The following is a 9198-nucleotide window of genomic DNA, read 5'->3' as shown; positions in this document are numbered from 1 at the left end:
GGCATGTTCTTGAAGTAGTACATGAGTAATATTATGATTTCAAATACTTCCATTTATTATTGCTATATGTACATTGTTAATATCTTATTGACGAAAATATTGCACCATATTCCATTGTTATGTATTAAATATGTAAGGAACTCATGAATATTGATGATGGGTGCTATGTTATGAACATGAACATGAACATGAAAAGAAAAGGATTGATTTTTACATGATATAGAGCTTGTTGACATCATGGGTGGTTTTAAGTCCACCAAACCTATTGGCCAATATATGTTCATGGGGCGTGGGGTTGCCAAAGGTTGCTCCCTGACGTCCAACACAGTAGTAGTTATATAATAAAGCAAGCACGGTAGTACAGGTCAACTAATGAGGCTCAAGTACAAAGATGAACATGAATATATGCTATGATATGACATGGTTTAAAGATTCATTGTTGTCACGACTTGATATGTATGTTCCTTCGACGCATATTGATACGTACAAGTGCCAACTTATTGAGTTTTATAAACTCACGTAGCTCATGTATTACAGGATCAGGTAGTGAAGAAACATAGGATGCCAGTTCGCCAATGGATGCTTGTCATGTGCCTCACCTCGACAAGAATCGGGACTTATTATTGTATAGCTTCCGCATATGCATTGTACTAAAATATGTCAGGGTTTGAACAATTTTTACGAGGTTTGTGAATATGTATTTTTATAACCATATGGTGCATGGTTCTGTATGAAAATATAGTTGATGTTGTTGTATATATGGCATTGCTTGAATTTTTGGTTTAAACAAAATGTAGGGACACCATGTCAAAAATTTTATAAACCGTCAAATTGATGCCCCTTGTTTGATTTGCTTCATACTATGGTTATATCATTCAAACCCTATTTTGATTATGGTAATTATGATAAATATAGAGAAAGGGTGTGACTCGAACTATGCTGGAAAGTAATAAAACTTACATCCTTTTGAAGTTCTTGACGAGAGAAGAACGAAACTATATTCGGATCAAAAATCGGATGGCCGGATTTTGCATACTCAAATTTCTAAGAGATGAAAAGCTTGAAGATGTCCAGGGAATGGCGTCTCGGTTCTTGTGGAATTCTGAAATGGAATGAAGAGTTTGTTTATATCTCATATGCATGGAAAGACATGTGTCCTATGTCTTTATTCAGCACGTCTCGCGCATATGCGCGTCCAACGCTAGCGCATATATGCGAGACTTTCTGTCTCGCACTTGGCCATTCAGTTGCTCGTCCATATGCGCCCTGTCTTCGCGCATATGCTCGAGAAGTTCTGTCTCAGCATGTAGCATTGCATATGCTCGCCCATATGCGCGCCTCGTCCCCGCGCATATGCGCCAGAAGTTCTGTCCTGCGGCTGCTGCTCGCGCATATGCGCCCTCTCCACCGCGCATATGCATGAGAAGTTCTGTTCTCCACAATCTTTTCCTTCCATACTCACGTCAATTTATTAATCTCGGTGTATAATGATCCAATCTCAGGCCTTACAAAGGCCAAGGCCAACATTGAGAAGAAAAATGAGCAATATGCTAAGCAAACCAACAAGGGGAAGAAGAAGGTGGTATTTGAGAAGGGTGATTGGGTATGGCTACCCTTGCGGAAGGAAAGGTTCTCCGAGAAAATACGTTCAAAGCTACCACCTTGGGGTGATGGACCATTTCAAGTCCTTGAAAGGATCAATGACAACGCCGACAAACTCGATCTACAAGGTGAGTATAACGTGAGTTCTACTTTTAATGTTAGTGACCTTTTGTTAATCGATGTAGGTGATGAACTATATTTGATGAAAAATCCTTTTCAAGAACGGGAGGATGATGCAAACATGGTAGGCCAAGCTCCAAAGAAGGCATGAGATCCTTTAGAATTGCCGGAGGGGCCAATCACGAGGGGACGACTTAAGAGATTCAAAGAAACATTGCAAGGGATCATGAGCAATCAAGTAAGGAGTGCAAGCAAGGAGCCAAGTCCCGAGGGGTTCGTGATGCACGGGAGCAAGTTTGGGAGTCAGTGGAAGGAGGTTCAAGTGCTAGGGCGGCCAAACATTACCGCCCTAGCACGAGCTCCACGCTAGGGAGCCCAAACTTCACCGCCCCAGCGCCAAACATTCTGTTCAATATTGAATTTGTAATCAATATTGGGACGAATTTTTACACACTTTTGACATTATTATTGAGTTTATGCAATTGTTCTTGAGTTTTCTCTCAAACAATAGAAGCTTTTGCTTTGTTAAAATTCAAACTTATCAAAGTTTATACTTTGTGGCGTTTGTCGATCGTTCTTATGCGGATTGTCAAAGACGAGTTCTTTGAAGGTTCGTTCGAGTGTCAATTGTTTTCTTCTGATTATTTGTTGCTAAGTTTTTCATAGTTTATAGGTGAGTATCACTTAATACTAGATTCAAAATGTCGGGACAACAACAACGATTCCTTGTTCGTTATTGAATTGAGGGCGTAATTCTAAATTAATCGTGTTTGCTATTCTTACGTAAGTGGATTCATATCACGGCAAGTCTGAGCCGGAGGCTTATTTAGAATGGGATAAATGAGTTTAGTTTGTTTTCGATTGTCACAACTACTCTGAACTCAAAATGGTTAGGTTGGCAGTGGTTGAGTTTGTAGATTATGCACTTATTTGGTGGGATCAATTAGTGACCACTAAGAGGAGATACAATGAAAGACCTATAGAAACTTGGGCTGAGATGAAAAGCGTAATGAGGAAAAGGTTTGTCCCAAATCACTACTATAGGGAAATGTTTAAGAGGTTACAAACTCTTAGACAAGGAGTGAAGAGTGTCTAGGACTACTATAAAGAGTTGGAAGTAGTCATGATTATAGCAAACATTGAGGAGGATCGTAAGTCTACTATGGCTCGTTTTCTCTGTGGTTTGAACAGGGAAATTCAAGACCAAGTGGAGCTTAGACACTACTTGGACATAGATGAGATTATGCAAATGGCGATAAAGGTGGAGCAACAACTCAAGAGGAGAGGAGTTGGCCGTGCCACTCAAGTGGGGAATGCATCAAACTCTTGGTGTTCCAACGTTGGTAAACCTGAAGAAGGCAAAGTGGTGACCAAACCAAAATTTGATAGTAAGCAGGAGGAGCCTAAACAAGGAGTGCAACATAAATCTGAAACTCTTCTTAATAGTTCTAGCGATATCAAATGTTTTAGGTGTCAGGGAGTTGGCCATATTGCTAGCCAGTGTCCCAATAAAAGAGTGATGGTGTTGAATACCTATGGGGAGTATGAATCTCATAGTGAAGGAGATGATGGAGAGGATGAAGATGAGATGCCTATGTTAGAGGATCCTTATGAGGGATATGGGGCAGTTGTAGGTGAGGCATTAGTGACTAGGCGTATCATGAGTGCCCAAGTCAAGAAAGGGGAGACTAACCAAAGGAAAAACTAGTTCCATACTAGATTTTTTGTCAATGGAAAGGTTTGCAACCTTATTATAGATGGGGGGAGTTGTACCAATGTATCTAGTTGTGAGATGGTGGAAAAGTTTAGACTGCCTAGTTTAAAACATCCTCAACCATATAGGTTACTGTGGTTGAATGATTGTGCTGATGTAAAAGTGAACAAGCAGGTTTTAGTTTCCTTTTCGATTGGAAAGTATATTGATGAGGTATTGTATGATGTTGTGCCAATGCATGCTTGTCATATTTTGTTGGGTATACCGTGGCAGTATGATAGGCGAGTGACACATGATGGGTTTAAGAATAGGTATTCTTTTGTTCTCAAGAAAGAACCCATTGTTTTACTTCCTTTGTCCCCTAAGAAAATAATGGAGAACCAACGAGAGAAGAAAAAAAGAGATGAGGCCAAAAGAAAGAGTGAAAAGAAATGTGAGGTGACCTTAGACAAAAAAGAAAAAGAAAAAGATATGGTCGAAAAATGAGTGATCAAAAGAGTGAGATGACCATAGAGAGAAAAAAAAGAGAGGAAAGAAAATGAGGAAAGAGGCCAAGAAAAACACGTATATGGCCCAAAAAAAGTGAGTTGAAGCAATTTATACACACATGCGACCTACTTGTGTTGATTCTTTACCCTCTCCTTAACACAAGTGATATAGCTGGATCCCTCCCGAGCATTGTTGTTTCACTTTTGCAGGAATTTGATGATATATTTCCGGAAGAGCTACCTCAAGGACGACCATCATTGAGGGGGATTGAGCACCAAATCGATTTTGTTCCCGGAAGTTCATTGCCAAATCGTCCAGCTTATAGAAGCAATCTGGAGCAGACTAAGGAGCTTCAACGGTAGGTAAGTGAGTTGTTAGATAGGGTTTTTGTGCGTGAGACTATGTCTCCTTGTGTTGTACCTATCTTATTATTCCATAAGAAAGATGGCTCATGGCGAATGTTTGTAGATTGTAGAGCAATCAATAACGTAACCACTAAATATAGGCATCCCTGTTAGAGTAGGTGCACGTCGAGCCAAGTGTTGGGCGAGTGTTCACAATGAAACTCTATGTATAAGCAATCTTTATTTTAATAATATTTGAAATTATTGTTTTGGCACATCTTTATCTATATACCCATGCTAGTTGCATAGATAAAGCCCTTGAATATACAAATAGTAGAAAGAATCTGAGATGCTCATATGATGAGTATCATGAAACTCATATTTGGAATACTGTATATTCTAAACCGTTCCTAGTCGATTCGGCTGTCGCTAAGAAGGATATAGGCCGCTCGAGCTTGAGACTAGTATCTGCGATGTGAGTACCATGTTTCATTGGTAGGGGACATTGTGATGTCCGAGCATGCAGATAGGTGCTCCTGGTAGAGTGCACTGAACAACCCTCCATTAAAGGACTTTCCAAGTGGTTCTCACTTATCGAGTGGAAAAGTCCTAGTTTATGGTTGTACACCATTAGTCCTTATGACCCGGGACAACATTGAGACTCTATGTGCTAGAATTACACTTTGACTTGTTTACCGACTCTCATGGGGTCATCAGGTGGCAAGGTTGGGTGTTCTGTCGAAACATATAGGAGTCGATGCATTGTAGTCGGGGATTCACCGCTTACCTACGGGTATGGATATCCTATGTGTTTTTCATGTATATGTAGTTTGAAATCTCTGATCAGAGTATGGTGGTAATTATGAAAGGGGTTTCATAGATTACACCATCGATGCAACTACGACATGACACATAGTATCGATTCATTGACAACTCTCGATAAACCAATGGTTGTCGAATCGGTCGGGATATATGAGTTGAAGGGACCGTACTGTACGCTAACCATAATTGAATGGTTCTTGCAGGCACTATCATTTGATACCTAGGGAATCATGTAAGCGATGCTGCTAGGCGTTTAACATGATTGGTTGGGTACTATCAGACTTGAGTTCTGACGTTCTTATTATCAAGGAGTTGATAAATAAGAATGGAGCAATTGGGGTATGCTCATATAAGGACATGTTTAGTCCGAATCACATGGAGATGTGAACCCACGGCTAGTTGTATCAATGAACCATTGAGGGCCACACAAGTACTAGCTTTCTAGATCCCGTTGAGAAGTAAAATAGTTCAATGTGTTGAACGGCTTATAAAGGAGTTTATAAGCGTAAGGAAAATTAGAAGTATGACTTCTATAAAGGAGAAAATAGTTCAATGTGTTGAACGGCTTATAAATGAGTTTATAGGCGTAAGGAAAAATAGAAGTATGACTTCTATGAGAGAAATGTAAATTTTAATTTATGGAAGTGTTCCTAAATTAAAATTTGGCCAAGTGAATAATGTATTTGAAAATTGTGATTTTCATAAACATTATTATGGACTAAATTAAATTAATTCAAGTGTTGAATTAATTAAACACTAGTGGACCTAGTAGAGTCCAAATAATTAAATTAATTCAAGTGTTGAATTAATTAAATCATATTGAGTCTTGTAGAGCTCAATTTAAATAATTATTTAACTAGTGGGACTTGAGTAAATTCAAGTAATGTTTAATTAGTCTCAAATATGTTTGAGATAATTAAAAATAAGTCCATGGATTTTTAATTGTTAAAAATCAAATAAAACTTGCATGCATGGGAGGTGAAAGGTTGGGAGACAACTTTTTGTATAACCAAGGCTTGGCATGCAACTTTTTTACTTTAACTTTTCCCACAACCAAAAAAATGTCTCTCCTTCTCTCCTAGCATGAATAGTGGCCGAAAATACTATTCATTCTCTCCATTTTTTTTTTTTTCAATGGTTGGAGAAAACACTCACTTCTCAAAGAAAAATCCTCATATTTTTCTAGTGCAAAATATGAGGGGATCTACCTAGTTGGTGGTGGGCTTTATTTTAGAGCAAGGAGTGCTCTTTGGAAGCTTGTAGAAGTTCTTGCCATACAAGAGCTAAGGTGTTTACACCTTAGTTGGAGCCATACATCAATCCTTGTGATTGATAGGTACATTTCTTAACACACTATGAATGTCATTTTGTGTTTATTGTATTTGCTACACAAGAATGTTGGTGGCCGAAAATTTTATGCTAAAATCAAAATTTTTGTGCTTCCGTTGCGTTTCCGGTCACCGTAACCGATCCCCTTTCAATCCCATGCGTAGATTATATGATATGTTAGATGAATTGCATGGTGCATGTATTTTCATCAAGATTGATTTGAAGAGTGGCTATCACCAAATTAGAATGAGGGAAAGTGATGAGTGGAAAACTGCTTTTATGATTGGATGGTAATGCCTTTTGGCTAAACTAACGCTCCTAGCAACTTTATGAGGTTAATGAACAATGTTTTGCGAGCAGACATAGGAAAGTTTGTTGTGGTTTATTTTGATGATATCCTAGTGTATAGAAACAATTTAGAAGAGCATGTTGATCACTTAAAACTTGTACAAAGCACACTGCGAGCTGAAGGTTTGTATGCTAACTTAAAGAAATGTGATTTTTGTACAAACAAACTTGTCTTTCTTGGTTTTGTGGTAAGCTCACAGGGGATACAAGTTGATGAAGACAAGGTAAGTGCTATTTGAGATTGGCCAACGCCTACTACTGTTGGTCAAGTTCGAAGCTTTCATGGTCTTGCAAGCTTCTATAGGAGGTTTGTAAAGGATTTTAGCACATTGGCAGTGCCGATGACGACGGTGATCAAGAAGAACGTTCCATTCCATTTGGGCGAGGAGCAAGAGAAGTCTTTTAATCTTATTAAGCAAAAATTAATTTATTCTCCTTTACTTGTTTTGCCTGACTTTGCTAATACTTTTGAAATTGAATGTGATTTTTCAGGTGTAGATATTGGCTGAGTTTTGATGCAAGGAGGACGACCAGTGCCGTACTTTAGTGAGAAGCTGTAATATGCCAACCTTTTATCCTTTTATTGTTAATGATGTTATTCTATGGTTTGGAGTTATGGATATATAGTTAAGTTATTATTGATCATGGTTATAGTTATGGTTTATGAGTATAGTTGATGGAAGGGTTGGTATTTCATGTTATAGCATCAATATGGTTATTACATTGTATTCGTGGTTAATTATTATATGGTTTTGGGTATGGTTAAGTAGATGGTTGTGTATTTGAGGAGTTGTTATTGTTGTGAAGGGATAATTTTGGGAGTTGGATTGATGGTTTGGATGGTTTGAGCCAAATAGGTAATTGGGGTGCAGAAACGGTATGAAAATTTAGGTATTTGTTACGGTTTTTAGCACAATGAATGGGATATTGATCCAAATGACATTAGCTCAATTGCATTAGAAAGCTAAGATCCAAGCTACAACTTTCATGTTTTGAGTTTTGTTTAAATAGTTGAGGAAGATGAGTCAAAAGTGGCCCGAAGCGGGTTGTGTGTATCGTTATTCCTGCACTGACACATGTTGAGAGAATGGGCATAACTTTTTACTCAGACCTCCAAATGACCTGAAACTAGTGGGAGATTCAAGAAAAGGCATAGGGCTACAACTTTCATGTTTATCACTTTGGCTAATTCGGAAGAAAAAGTGCAGTTTTGGCCCTTGGACCGAGGGTACACGGACCCTGGCACGGGGTGGGAGATTCAAGAAAAGACATAGGGCTACAACTTTCATGTTTATCACTTTTGCTAATTCGGAAGAAAAAGTGCAGTTTTGGCCCTTGGACCGAGGGTACACGGACCCCTACACAGACCCTGGCACGGGGTCCGTGTCATGCCAAGAAAAATTTGTGTTTTCCAGTGTGTACACGGACCTATACATGGAGAGGGGCACGGGATCCGTGTATATGGCGTAGAAAACATATTTTTAAGAGTTTCTAAGCCAATTATTATGCAATTTCTCTGTCTTCTCTTGCATCCATCGACTTGGAGATTTAGGGTTCTTCATGTCTTTTCTAAATTCTTTTCTTTCCAAGGTTTGGATCTTCAAGTTGGAGGTGTGATCTTTATATCCTTAAGAGCAAGTAACCAAGGTAAGGAAAATTATCTTTTGGGTATTTTGTTGAAGTGAAGGGAATGGTGGTTTAGGCTTCAATGATAGTTATAGGTTAAAGATGTGAAGTTAATGGTATACTCTTGATCTTGTGTTGTAGGATAAACTACCAAGAAACTATCACAACAAGTTCTATTGGTTGTAAGTGGGCTTTTTCCTTGAATGCATGTCATGACCTATATGTATGACAAATGATATTGTTATTGTTCCTAGCTCCTTTAATCCATTGATTATATACTTGTTATGTAATGGTTCATTGATTGAAAGAAAAGGAGAGGAATTTTGATGCCGATTGTTAAGAAAGGAGCTAGTTCTAATTTCATGCACACCACATGTTTGATAGAATGATTCAATGGTTCTTTTTATGGCTTGATAGTTATATGGTAGTGGTGGTGCTTCTAGCACTTCTAAACCCACATAACGGAAGCTAACAACATTTAACATGTACAGTGATCGATTTTGACTGAAATGTACATGTATACCATCGACGGATGACTTATCAATGCCATACAAAGAAAATGAAAGAAATGGTTGATAGAATGCCATCTTATAATTGTTATCTATATATTTCATTGAACGTTGACATTTCCTATTGTTCAATTGTAATGATTCCTTTCTTTACACTATTGTATATGTAATTGTTATTGAAAGTTCCACTTACTGAGTTTTGTAAACTCAATTCTTGTTATGTCATGTGATGCAGATAAAAAGGAATAGCGATAGAAGTGTCGAGGCATGGAAGGTGCATGTGCCAAAGCGTGGA

The sequence above is a fragment of the Primulina huaijiensis genome, chromosome 17 (assembly GCF_012295235.1).
Source record: "Primulina huaijiensis isolate GDHJ02 chromosome 17, ASM1229523v2, whole genome shotgun sequence".
Classification (NCBI taxonomy): Eukaryota; Viridiplantae; Streptophyta; class Magnoliopsida; order Lamiales; family Gesneriaceae; genus Primulina; species Primulina huaijiensis.
The sequence above is the reverse complement of the archived record's forward strand: the minus strand, read 5'-3'. Positions refer to the sequence as shown.